The sequence below is a fragment of the Micromys minutus genome (assembly GCF_963924665.1).
Source record: "Micromys minutus genome assembly, chromosome: X".
NCBI lineage: Eukaryota > Metazoa > Chordata > Mammalia > Rodentia > Muridae > Micromys > Micromys minutus.
The window spans coordinates 103,017,315-103,032,332 of NC_137970.1; positions in this window are offsets into that span (position 1 = coordinate 103,017,315).

The window sequence follows — 15,018 nt, forward strand, 5'->3', positions numbered from 1 at the left end:
GAAGAAATTGCGGGCAGTGGTTATATAGACATTTAATTTAATTTAATTTCCCCATTAATATATGTCCTTCTTAGACTGTCTATTGATCTGTAAATCAATGGTTCAATTTCCTCTTCATTTATTATATCTCAAGTTTGTCATATACTGCTTTGGCATTCTTAATGACTTTCCCTTGATATTATAAGGCATAGTATTAAGGGTTGGAGTTTTGGCTCTTTACATTGACAATTTTACATTCTGACATAAATTCTAGAGATCCCCTTATATGCCAAGAATGCACTCTGAGCTCCAAAGACAGCATGAATGAATGCTAACTTAGTTACGAATTTTGTGTGTCAGCATCTTCCACCAGCAATGGAGGTTCACTGATCAGGTGCTATTCCTTCAGGAAGCTGGAAGGAGGAATTTTATCCCTGGGAACTAGAGTTACAGCTGGCTGAGTCATCATGTGGGTGCTGGGACTAGAATCTGCATCCACTGCAAGAGAAAAATGTACATTTAACCATTGAGAGGTCTCTCTAGGCACTGAAGACTGATTTCTAAAACCTATCCTCATACCTTTTGATATTTGTCAAATATTTCCTGCTTTTACACTACATATATTTGTATAATATAGTACCATGAGGTGAAAATTAATGCCAGAAGTAAGCAACAATCATAAATAGAGTCTTCAAGGGACTCTAGGTTCTAGCACAAAAATGTGTGCATGCTTACTGCTGCAGTATGAACAAGAGTTAACATGGAGAATGAAAACACGCATGGAAAGTGGAACTTTTTTCAGCAATGAAGAGAAATGGGGGAATAGAAACACATGGAAAATGCATAGAACAATAAATCACAATGTGATGAAAATGTCAGGCTCAGAAAGAATTACAAATTGTTTTCCCTCATATGCAGAATTAAATTTGCATTAATGTGAGCATGCACACACATTTGTCTCTGTGTAAACTGGTTTGTGACTGAATCCTGAAATTATAAAGGGGATCATGAGAGGAGCAGAAAAGTTGTGAAAGCAGAGGACAGGACAGTGATCAATGGAATAAGGTGACAGGAATGAGACAGGGACACATATTGGAAGAGGGGTAAAAGGAATGTAAGCAGGGGACAGAAAAGACAAGGCTCAGAGGGAGAAAAACAAGTACAAAGTATATGCAAAAAGTTACTTGGTGAACCTATTATTTTGTATACTGTGAAAAAACATTAAAATAAAGTCCTGCATGAGCTATGCCAGGTAATAATGAAATATATACTAAAAAAAAAAAAATCACAGCCCTATACTAAATTTTTGAATAAAACCATTTTAAAACAATGTCCTAATTATACATACTATAAATAACTGAAAACATATTATTTCAGTGAATGTTCTTAGCCTGCATAATACCTTCACACACATAGAAAAGATTCACTAAAAATGGCTAATGAAATATCACAGCAAAGTAATTAGCTCTTATTAATCTCATTAATACTTACCTATAATTACAGCCAATTGATATTACAAGTAATATTTACCATTCTAGATATTTCTCAACTATTTGAAATTGAAAAAGAAAAAAAAAAAATCACACTTGCAAACCTAAACATGAATTAGTTCTCCACCCAAATTACTGAGGATGGAACATGGGGCCTAGCGCATATAAACCTGACATTCTATCCCTTGGCTATAGTAGGTGTTCACTTCCTATCTACCTTCTCCTAAACCTCACAGCATAATTGTATTGCACAGCAATTATAAGTAGGTAGCACCAACCTTTTAAATGAAGCTATGCTCTTGGACAAGTAATGAAATGGGAAATACCCTCACAGCAGAAGGAAGAATCCTAAGTCCTCTGCTAAATCCAGGATTCAGTTTAGCAGAATGTGCAAAACTGGATACATTCAGTACTCAGACCTGACCAAAACAACTACGGAATTGCCTTTATTTCTGGGTGGCATATTTTCAGAGAAAGAAAACCAAAATATGATGAAACTATTCCAAGATTCAGAATAAGCTGGGCAGCCATCTTATTTACTGCTGTTGTCTCTGAATGGTATCTTTTAACAGAATTGTCCTATTTTAATAAAGGAAAAAGAGCAACACTACTTAGTGAATAAAATAATAAAGAATGAAAACGGCCCCACATTGTCACAGGGAATACTAGACAAAATAAAATAATGCGGAGAGTTTTCAAAAGTGAGCAGAATTCCTGACAAACATCATTGACGTTTTTTTCAGACAGGGAGGGCAGGGAAAATCCAATCACAAGCTCTTGTGTGGAGCTCTACTGCCATTATGAGGACACTGTTTCAGAACCCACAGCGCCAGGAGCTTCCTTCCCATGATTCTTAGTAATGGCGGAAAATGGTGGAAGATGGTGTAAGATCTCAGACAGCAAGAACAATTGAGGGTGCCTCACTGGGCTGCCTTGGCTCGTCCTCGGCCCCAAGAGAATCTCGGACCTCAGAGCTTTCTCCTCAGAACCTGGAGAGGGAGGCGCCCGCTGCCCTAGGACAGCAGGGAGGAGATGAACACAGCAGCTGAGCGGGGAGGGACCCGGGCCTCTGCTTCCTCTTCCTGATCCTCAGGACAGCTGTGCCCTGGGCACAGTCTCCCAGGCAGAGGGTCTGCACTAACGCTCTGAAAGGTCCCGGGAGTCCAGGCTGCGCCAGAAGGAAAAGTAAAACGGGCCATTTAGGAATCCCAGTGGTCCTCCCTGCTTCAAAATGGCGACTAGCAGGATCTGGGAAGTGGGTGAGCCTCCCTGTGCTGCCATGTGTGAACCATCTTCCGCACGATGGCAGTGTTGCCCCACAGGAGCGAAGGAGCCCTGTCTGCAGCTCTTAATGATTCCATTTTGCCTACAGACAAGATGGGGTTAAAACCAGTAAAAGGGCTAGCTTTGCTATTTTAGAATCACCCTGATCCTCTCTGATTCAAAATGGTGTAAGACCCAAATTGAGTCTTATCTAATGGAGACTCCCATAAATGACAAATCAGGTTTCAATGGAAAAGGAAGAGGTTTATTAGTCCAGCACACTGGTTTGGCCTACATCAGGGAGAGGAGACTGGAAAGCCTGTTAGAAGCAGTTTTTATACTTTTTAGGGGTATAGATTACATCAGCAGGGTTACAGCTTAATATTGGCTAAGCGTTTTGGCCTTTGAATCTACTGGTTATTGAAATGACAGGCATTTGAACTCTATCTGAGACCAGAAGGTTAGGTGACTATCTATCAGTAAATTCTGAGACTTTTCAAGGATGTTCCTGCTCCTCTGAGAACTGTGGGTAGAGAAAGGAACTTGTTCTAGTATTTACCTGAGGCAGTGGGTGTAAGGCTGGAGAAAACCCCTGGGGTCCTTCAATGGCTTGCAACAACAAGCAGGACTGAGGATTTGGAGTGCATGTGCAGGTATGTATGAAACGTCTCATACATGCTGGCAGTGTTGCCCTGAGAATCAAATGTGTCCTGACTGCAGCTCTCTGTGCCTGCCTTTTACAAACTGGAATAAATGGGAGCTCTCTTTGCCTTTTTTCTTTATTGTGGGGAAAACTGACCTGGACAGTTCAGCTTCCATTTTAATTTTATATTGATAGCACATCTAGTAGATAAGTACCTGTATTAGAACTAGAACACCAAAAGACAGACAGACAGAAAGATAGGATAGGACTGAACATGTGTCTGAGGCACCTACCTCCCTTCCTTGTGCATTCTCTGATGACCTGAGAGCCACTAGTGACAGCTTACTCAGTGACAGTCCTGCCTTGCTCCCTTTTCAGCCAGCAGCCTTCTAGCTCCAGTGCTTTCTCATGCTACCTGGTTGTCTTGGGCTCTTGGGGGCAAGTCTCAGCATCCAGTTCTAGGTAGGAAATGAAAATACAGCTAACTCAGTTCCTGGACTAGAGCAAAGTGAGCATCAGCAAGTGAGGTTGTCGGCCAGATTCACTTGTTCCCTACTCTTCCTGCTCCAAATTGTGATGGATGCAGTAGGCCCTGTGCGGACTGCAGGACATGGCCTGTAAGGAGGATGTGGAGTCTGCTGGAGAAACTGTTCCAGAAGCCCAAACATTTTCATAGTGTTCCTGTGCTTTCAACAGTCTAGCAGTTTCCCCTGGTGTCACTGAGGATCTCTTATTCATCATTCTTTTTCCACTGAGTATCAGGGTTATTTTGCTCATTGATACTCAAGATACATGCCATACACAGAATCCAGAAGCACTTTCATTAAACTTCATATTCACGCTGATAAATTTTCCTCATTGACTACAACTCACCCAATGCCTAGACTCACAGCTCGTTATAGATAATGAAGTAATCATTAGATTTGCATTGAAATTAATTATGTTCCACAATGATTTTCATGTCTTTACTATATCTATTATATGGCTAAGGCTAAGGAATTGTTATAGTTTGAGGTTACCATATTCCTAGTGAGCATATGTTAGCCTGGAAACTTAGGAGGAATAAAACAACAAACAAAAACAACAAATTAGATAACACAGTAAAAAGGTTCTCTTCATTCATAATATAAACTTTTAAAATCAGAACACAGTTTCATAGCCTCATGATTTCTTTGAAGATTTACATGTGTGTGTGCGCATGTTTATATGCCTATGGGCATATATTAATATGTATGTTATGTGTGTGCAAGTAGCCACAAAGGCCAAAAGGTTCCCCCTGGAACTACAGTTAACAGGAAATTGTGAGCGCATTCAGTTAGTTGCTGAGAACCAAACTCAATTCCTTTGGGAGAAAAAGAAATGCTCTTAACTGATGATGAGCCACTTCTGAAGCCAGGCCTTTTCCTGTTTTTGTCCTAAATTCTTACTTTACAATTATATCTTTGGACATGTGCATGCTGGGATTTATGTGTGATTCCCACTCTACAGATGTTCAGGCAGGAGGATTGAGGGTTGCTGACTAGCTGGGTCAACATAGCAAACTCAAGATAGTAGCCTTCTCCAGCCCACATTCTCCTCATCACTGGGAACCTTCATGGGAAATCATACTTTCTTGGCAATTCTACATCCTTGTGGTGTTAATAATGCCCTAGCCATGGTCAGAAAGACCATATTAGTGCCCTTCCTACCTGAGAAACATCATAAAGAGAAAAAGATGCCAGGGAACACAACTGTTTTGACTTGATAGGATCTTCTGAAGGGTCTAATTTTTGTTTTGATTTTCTATGTGAAACCAAACTTTCAGCAAAACAATTAATCTTTTAGAAATTAGACGTGCTCTCTGCTTCCTCTGGGTGGTGTTTTTCACACATCAGGACCTTTGTTTGTCCAGCACTCTATTGACACATACTTGGCCACTGCATCAAAATACTGTCTCGAAGAAAAAATAGATGTCCCAAATAAAAAGGGAGAAAAATATTCTGGAATTTAAATTTGGTGCCTAGAGGAAGGTATCTCTAATAACAGATCTTAGTTCTGAGGCTCTGCAAAGATTCTTCTGTTTACTCAGTAATCCTCATAGACAAATGGATTTCTATACACACTCTTCATAACCAACATACACATACTGACAAAAAGAGCAACAAAAACAACTTCAACAACTTTTAACTGTATTCTACTGCTTCTCTATCAGTAGGTTTTCCTTCATTTCATGAGATGGTCTAAAGGACCCAAGGTAGCCCATTATGACTTTAAACTTCTGAGCGCCCTGCCTCCACCTTCTACTGCAGGCTCCACTGTTGATAAAATGTTTAGATGCAAACAGAAGGCCTCATGCATAGTACAAGCCCAGGGATACTTTCACAGTACAGCCTCAAGATTACCCTCTCATTAGCTGTTAAACTGATTGTTGCAAATACTGTTTGCATGGATTCAAAGTATAAGAAAGTACTTTTTAAAGGAGAATCTATGGAAATTAAAGGGCCATGTCTAATAAGCAGTTATGCAATCAAACTCAGAGCTACTACTATTTATTTTTATGTACTCCAGAGCGATTAAAAGACTCTTATAGAAGACAGCATAAGCTCTTTCAAACAGTAAACTTAACTTCTTTGATAGCTTTAACACCTAAAGCATACAGGCTCCTTTAGGGCCTTAGAGGGTTAAGGAAGGCAGTTTCTAGCACTACCTTCTCCATGCCTGTCCACCTTACCCATGTCACTGCTTCTCAACCTTCCTAATGCCAAAACCCTTTACTCCACTTCTGCAGGCTGTGCTCTGTCCCCACCAGAACATTAGTGTTGTTGCAACTTAGAATTTTGCTATTGTTATGAATCATGATGTAAATATGGGACGTGCAGGACACTCGGTATGCTAACCACAGGCTGAGAATCACTGATCTAAGGAGAGGCCAGGAAGCTGGAATGGTGCTTTCTGTTCTGAAACTGTTTCCTCACGGCGGCAGTATTGTACTACACACTGATACAAGCACCATGTTGTAATGTCCTCTCACCCTTCTTGTTGAAAAAAAAAAAAAAACAAGAAAAAAGCAGACAGTAGAAAAACAAAAAACACCCACAAGAATATTGCTGCCTTATATGTACATTGTCCACTTGGAAGACAGATCAAACTATCTTGCTCTTGGTCTACTATTCTCCATAAAACCAAACTTTAGTCTCAACCAACCACCTCACTATTAATATTTTCAGGAGTTTAACTGCCCTCACATTAAATCCTCTGTTCTACCCATTCTGGCAGACCTTGTCTGAAAAGCTATAATCACATTTGACACTGTAATTCACCTCTATTTTCATACTGTGTTGAATTGTTGGCAGTTCTTTACTTAGAGACCTAAGGAGAGGCAGAGACAGTTCCCATCAGACACCACTCTCTAACCTGTGCTCTCTGTATATGGCATGAAATTCCACTAAGACCTCCATCAGCCTTCAGTTTTTCACTTAGAGTGGAATGAAAAAAGAAGTGTTTTTTCTTTCTAATTGAAATAGTTTTTCAAACAATATAGTCTGATCATGGCTCCCCTTTCCCACCCATCTCCTTTAACACCCCTCCACATCCACCTCCTGGTCCTTTCTTGCCTCACTTAAAAAACTAACAGGAGCCCTACAGTGACTCACTCCTTTAATCCTAGCATTCAGGAGACAGAGCAGGCATATCTTTGCATTCTAGGCAAGCCAGGACTACAGAGATCTCATCCTTTAAAAACAGGGGCAGGGGATGTGGAAAAAGAACAAATCAGATTTTTTTTTTTTAAAGAAGAAGCAAAAGCACTACTGCAGGATATTTAATTGCATTGTGACCTGGTGAAACCTTGTCATGGTAAGGCTTAGCCCAAACACAAGCCTTGCAGAGTAAGAACCGTTCAGACAGAGGTGAAGACAGAAGGAACAAGACAATAAAGAGCCCAAAGGTTAGTAAAACAGTTAGTAAAACTTCCAAGTTAGTATGAAGCCAACCAAACACAGCAATTCAGTAAGAAACCTAGAGAAAAGCCAGATTGAATCAGTCGGCTAGGAGAGGAGTTTGAGCCAGAAAAGCAGGGTTGACCAGCCAGCCAGAAATCACAAAGACCTAGTAAGGGTGAGCTTATTCAGCAGCAAGTAGCAGAGGCTGAAAATATTCTAGGCCTAGATGAGACAGTACAGGGGCTAGAGGATTCCAGGACTAGGCCTAGGTTAGCAGAGGGAGGCAGTGAGTCTCCAAGACAAAAATTATACAGAAGACTAAAAGCTACCTTTACAAAGCACAAGTATTACACACAGGTACACAGAAACACATACAAAGACAAAATTCGTAAAAAAAAAAAATCAGAAACTATAATACACAAAAAAGCTACAAGATAAAAATACCCAAAGGAAAGGTTTACTATTAGAGAAACATAGAATTTCCTTTGCACGTGGGCGTCAATTAAATCCGTTAGGAATGGGGGCCCATGTCCACTTGCCACTATCCGGGCTGGGATCATGTCTAGCTTCAACCTGTGTAGGCCTTCCCTGCACATGCTATGAGTCTCTGAGAGCTCTGATGGTGTGTGTCAGCCCTGTCACGTCCAGAAGACAGTTTGTCTCCATATGTTCTGGCTCTTACAATCTTAAGGGCTTGTCATCTGCATGGCTCCCTGGGCCCGAAGGGTGTGGGGGAGGGCCATTCATGAACAAGTGTTCCACAAGACTCTCACTCTCCCTACACTGTCCAGTTGTATGTCTCTGCTACTTCCCAACTTCTGTAAGACCAAACTAATGAAACATGTTTCAACCCCTTTGACTTTCTTGTGGTGCACATGCTGTTGTTGTTGTATGTATTTATGTGCATGTGCACAAACTGGACATAAATAAATACATAAAGTTCAATAAGGTAATACTTGAATGCAATATGGAGCTTGTAATACAAATTAATCAATGTGGGCTTCAGGCTGACCAAGTTTATCTTACAGTTTATTGGAAAGTTATAAATTTATAATTGAATGAACTTTCTCAGCTTACAGAGTAGATACAGACATGGAATAAATATTCTGTAAAAATGACTTCTAAGACCAGCTGTGGCTCATACCTTGAATCCTGGCACTCCTGAAGCAGGAGAAGAGGCAGGTTAGTTAGTTCCAGGCCAGCCTCATCTAGAGTGAGTTCTAGAACAGTCAGGGCTACACAGAAACTCTGTTTAAGAAAGAAAAAAAAACAAAAAAACAAAAAGAACAAAAATAAAGAAAACAAAAATAAAATATATTAATAAAATTATTTTATCAGAATGGGTTATCACTATTAATTTCATCAACTAAATTTCCACCCAATCATATAGAGTAAGATTGAATACCACGGATAGTTCTCACTATATTAGGAAGTGAAAAATTCCAAGGCACATAACTTAGAAACGAATTGGCTCCCCACCCTCAGTAGTGGGATCAAAATTAGGGGCTAGGACATGTAACTCAAACACTGGACCCCTCATGTATTGCCATTGAATTACATGTGTTCACTGTTAATTTGCTTCTAAATCTTTACTGCATAAAAATTAAAAGGGTACCAACACATAAAATAAAACTAGGTGCCTCGTTTTATTTAAACAAATAGAAAAAGTAGAAACTAAGGAAATGGAAAATACCCTTTGGTGTTTTAGGAAACGCATCCAATGACCCCTTCTAAATTTGGGCTTTAGTTTGGTTTCACCTCAAAAAACAGGACAAAAATAAAGCACCCAGAGAACCCAGAGCTGAGCAAGACCCACAGCACCCATCTTAAAAGGTCACATTCTTTCTAGGTGATGTTTTTTTCAGACAGGGAGGGCGGGGGAGAACCATACACAAGCTCTTGTGTGGAGCTCTACTGCCATCATGAGGACGCGGTTTCAGAACTCGCAGCGCCATGACCTTTCCCATGATTCTTAGCAATGGCGGAAGAAGGCGGAAGATCGCAGACAGAAGATTAGAAACAGCAATAGATGTGGGTGCCTAATTGGGCTTCCTTGACTTTTCCTCAAAAATCCAACATAAACTCGGAGTGTAGCGCTTTCTTATCAGAACCTGGAAAGTGCCTTCCTGCCATAGGATAGCAACTAATAGGTTAATATTGCAATCTGGGCAGTGTGAGATCCGGCCCCTCTGCTTCCTGTTCCTGGAATACAGGACACCTAATAGGCACTTGTCTCTCAGTCAGAAAGATTAACACTTAGACTCTGCAATAGCCCATACTTTCAAACTGCCTATAAAAAAAACAGGCCAGGATTGTCCATTTACGAATCCTCTGGACATTCCACCTTCTCCAAAATGTCAAGAAGAAACATTAAGGTAGTGCTCTGTGTTTGGGTACATAGGAAGTATTTGCTACAGGGCAAAGAAGAGAAGGTAAAAGTGCAAACATGGATAATTAGTAACCCTCAGAGCACAGCCTTCCTTAATATTTTAAGCTCAGCATGGAGAAAGAGACCCGCGCTTGGGTATGTATGAAATGTGTTCCGCATGATGGCAGTATTGCTCTAGAGAAGAAACAGTACCCAGCCTCCAGTTCTCTGCGCCCACCTTTCTGATTTAAAAAAGAAAAAAAAGTGAGTCCAATGGTGGCAGCCTAGCCTCCTTCATTCAAAGGGATTCACTCCTACAAGTCCCCTTCTGCTTTCATTTTATATCAATGTCAGACCAACTGGGTCTCTTTCTGACTTGGACCTCCAAAGGACAAAAGACCAAAACAGGAATGACTAAAGCAAGAAGGAAAGAGAAAGAAAAGTGAGACCTGAGGCACCTACACTCCTCATGCACCTTCTCTTCTGATGAAGTCAGTATCCAACCTCCAACGTGTTCGCCTGCTGTTGGGCTGACTGTCTTGTGCTCTCAGGTTCCAGTTCTAGAACGAAAATGCTGTATGGAACCACAGTGTCTGCATTAGAGCAAATCTAGGTACCAAACCCCGTACTTCTCAGCCAAATTCACTTGTTCCTTGGGCACCATACACCATATCCTGATGGACGTAATGGGCCTTGTGTGTGCAGTGGGTGGTTGACTATCATCACATAAAGAGAATGTAAGTAAATAATTCTGAATGCTCGTGAGCAAAGGGAGACAAATACATTATACTGCCTATAAATTCCAGTAAGATAAGTAACAGTATCTTATTACTCTTCTATTCTTGTTAAGGGCCACTAGGAAGCACCTAATTGGAGGCCTGATAACAGTTTACAGCAGTAAATTGATGTCCAACATGGCAAGAAGCATGGAAGCAGGCAGGCAGGTGAGCTGCTGGAACAGTAGCCGAGAACAAGCATGCTAGCAATTACTTTCACTGAGTGACTTCAAGATTATGTCTTCATTAACTGTTGAACGGGTCTGATCATTTCAAATATTTTTTGTGCATGGATTCAGAAAATAAGAAAGTTCTTTTTTAAAAAGAAAGTATGGAAATTAAGGGATTGCATTAAATGAACAATCTCAAAGCATGTACTACTATTTATTTTTATGTACTCAGGAAGAAGTAAAAATTCTTATGTAAAACAGCATAAAATATTCAAGCAGTAAATATAACCATTGCCTTAATTATAACACCAACAGTGTATGAGCATACAGGCTCTCTTAGGACCATACTGAAATTCAAGAAAGGCCAGGTTCTCCAGGTCTCCACAGATCAACCTTCCTCTAAGGAGAATTCAGGAAGCTAGAATGGTGCTATCTACATTGAAACTGATTCCTCATAGGAGCAGTATGCTGCATACTTATTAAAGCCAGTTTTTTTTTTTTTTATTGAGCCTTTTCCACCACTCATTAAAAAAAAAAAAAAAAAAAAAAAACTACAGGAAATATGGAAATATGGAAGCTTTGTACTCTTGTACTTGGCCCAGTCTGGAAGAGCAAGCTTACACTGCTGGGCTCTTGGTCAGGTGTTCTCTGTGAAACCAAACTGTGTCTGCAACGCACATTTCCCTCACAAGGAATCTTTTAGCATAAGTCAAATTGTGGCCTCCAAGCAGTAAGGGGGTGTCTGGCGAATCTCTCACCAAGCATGGCGAATCTCATTGTATTATCTGTTGCAGTACTTAGCTGGATCCTCTGAGAAATGAAGAGTGCAGTTCGGACCCTAAGAAACCAGATGGAGCTACCCAGTGACTACATTCCAGGTAAGGCCTCACATGCTACCCTATCGTTCGCCTCCATTTGTCCTACTCTGTGTTGAATTGTGGCAACTCTTTGCCTACACAGCTTAGAGGAAGCAGGGACAGCTCACATGTGTCACCACTTTATAGCCTGTGCTCCCTGCATGTGGTATGAATTTCCATTAAGAGGCCTTCCCCATCCTTCGGGCCTCAGGTAAAATTGTAAGAAAACACAGTTCATTATATCAAGTATTCATTCTCTTCTACTTGAAAATAATTTCACATACAATATAATTTGTTTTGCTTTCCACTCTATTTCCTCATGAATCCTAAACACAAACAAAACTGAAGACATGAAAAAGTATGTAAGAATAACACATGGACAGAAGCACACACACAGAGAAAAATCACAACAAGACAAATTCAAACAGTGTAACATGCAAGCAAAACAGCAGTAAGTGTTTTTAAAAGGCCCAGAGAAAGCAATATGAGACACAAAAAAAAAAACCCAAAGCAAACAAACAAACAAACATAAAACCAAATCAAAAACAAGTACCACTGAGTTTGCTCTGAAGCGACATGTTTCAGTGTGTTTATGAATCCAGAGATAAATCTGAAGAAAACAAAAACTTGCAAGTGGATGTCAACTGAAACTACCTCTGTGGTTAAGGGTGGCAATTTGTGTCCACTTTCCACTGTCAGCATTGGGATGACTTAGAGCTTCATCCAGTGAAGGCCCAATGCATGTTACCCATCTCAGTGGGTTCTGATGGGCTTACAATCTTACTGCTTCCACTTTGCATAGCTCTCTGGGTAACAGGAGGAGGAACACGGTGAAGACCTTGCACTTAGGACTGAGTATTCCAAAGTCTCAAACTGCTGCATTGTCTAGTTTTGGGTGATTGTGTTACTTCCAATCTAGTGAAAGAGTAACCTTCTAAAGCATTTCACTTCTTCGAATGTCTTGTTGGTGCACCTGCGTGTATGTGCACCTCTTAGACAAATGATACCTAATTGTGGAAAATAAGTCTCAGAGAAAAATAATTTTCTAAGTACTCAGACATCTTCCCTTATCCCTTTATGTGTGGGTGGCATATTTTCAAACATGAGAAACAAAAATTAAATTACTAGTGAAACTATTCCAAGGTAGGGAAAACTCAGGGCAGACATCTTCCTTGGTGCCACTTGCCTCTGAATGGTATTTTTTTTTTTTTTTTTTTTTTTTTTTTTTGGCTTTGTTTTTCACAGACAGAGAGCAGGAGAAAAGTTGTCACAATCGCTTTCCTGGAGTTCTACTGCTGTCATGGGGATGGAGTTTAAACTCACTGTTGCGTTTTTTTAAAAGGAAAGAAGCTCCACCAAGTTTCCTTCCCATGATTCTTAGCGATGGCGGAAGATGGTGTAAGATCTCAGACAGCAAGAGCAGCTGAGGGTGCCTCAGAGCTTTCTCCTCAGAACCTGGAGAGGGAGGCGCCCACTGCCCTAGGACAGCAGCGAGTAGATGAACACAGCAGCTGAGCGGGGAGGGACCCGGGCCTCTGCTTCCTCTTCCTGATCCTCAGGACAGCTGTGCCCTGGGCACAGTCTCCCAGGCAGAGGGTCTGCACTAACGCTCTGAAAGGTCCCGGGAGTCCAGGCTGCGCCAGAAGGAAAAGTAAAACGGGCCATTTAGGAATCCCCGTGGTCCTCCCTGCTTCAAAATGGCGACTAGCAGGATCTGGGAAGTGGGTGAGCCTCCCTGTGCTGGGATGTGTGAACCATCTTCCGCACGATGGCAGTGTTGCCCCATGGGAGCAAAGGAGCCCTGCCTGCAGCTCTCTGCCCCCGCCTTTCCAGTCTCAAAAAAAGGTCCAATAATGGACAGAGTCTAACAACAATGACAGTTTTCCTTACTCTTCTCTCTAAAAATAAGAGGATTCATCTACTGGAGAGTTTAGCTTCCATTCTAATTTCACAGTATTGCACAGCTAAGGAATCTGTATGTACCTTTTTAGCAATCCACCTCCAAAACCAAAAGACAAACCTCTAGTGTACCAAGGAAACTGCCATGGAATTTATGATCCAGACAGGAAAGAAAGAAAGAAGGAGATTTGGGGCACCCACCTTCCTCAAGCATCATCCATTTTTAAGAAATCGATGGCTACTCATTGATCAAGTCTTGAGTCTCTCCTTCAACCCGCAGCAGGCTACCCCAGAGCTTGCTTGTGGTGTGGAGTTTAAATCTTAGCATCCAGTTCTAGGTAGAAAGAAAAAAGGCTGCCAACTCAGGACCTGGAGATCAAACCCTGAAGCAGGAAACCTGGCTCTCTGACAGATTCCCTTCACAGATTCCCTGGGCACCATACCCCATCCTGAGTCATTGGGTGGCCAGTCATGTTGACTTTTCCTCCCCCATTAATGCTGATCTAGGTAGGTCTCAAGATTTAATGCTCTAAGGTATTTAGGGTGACAAATGTATTGAAATCACTATTTAGGCCAATCTGAGTATGTTTGACCTCCAAACAAAAGTGAATATTCAATGAAGTGATTCCTAATAATTCTCTGTTGTTCTCATAGATCCATGCCACCCATGCATGGGTCATCAGAGGGTGTCATCCAGTAGCTGATGGGAACAGATGCAGAGACCCACAGTCAAAAATCTAGGTAGAGTCAGGGAACCCATTAAAGAGAAGGAGGAAGGATTGCATGGGCCAGGGGGGTTGAGGACAACATGAGAACACAGCCCACATAGTCAACTAAACAGGGCTGGGGGGGGGCTCACAGAGACTGAAACAACAAACATGGACCCTGTGTGGCTCTGGGCTGGGTCCTCGGCAGATACCTTATGGTTGTGTAGCAGATGGGTATTCTTATGGGACTCCACACAGTGGGACTGATACGCCATGTGCTTCGGAATCCTCTCCTTTGCTTAGAACCCTTTTCTTCCTACTAGGTCTCCACATATGATATGAGGGTTTGTGGCCTGTCCTATTATACCTTGTTAGGCCATGTCCAGTAGATATCCCTGGGAAGCAGCTGCTACTGATGCTGCTGCTTCTGCTGCTGATGGTGATCCTCTTCTTCCTCTTTCTCCATTTTGATGGGAATAGATAGAGAAGGAGTTGATGTTCAAGACAGGGGATGTGGGGACAGGGAGGTAGAAACTGTGGTACAAATATAATACATTAGAGAAGAATTTTTTAAGTGGTCATTAATAAATAATTGGATTAAAAATAGGGTACAGTTCTAAACAGAGAATTCTCAAGAGATCTCAAACAGTGAAGAAACTTAAAAAAATGTCCAACAGCCTTAGCTAAAACTATCACAGAAATGCAAATCAAAACTTCATTGAGATTTCATTATGCACCAATCAGAATGACAGAGATGAACAAAACGAAGGACAGCACAAGCTGGCAAGGATACATAGTAAAGGGAACACTCCGCCATTGCTGCTGCGGGTGCAAACTTTACAGCCACTATGGAACTCAGTGTGATAGTAATGAGAAAGATGGGAACAGCTGTACTTAAAGATCCACCTATGGCAATCTTAGACATATACCGGAGAATGTTTCATCC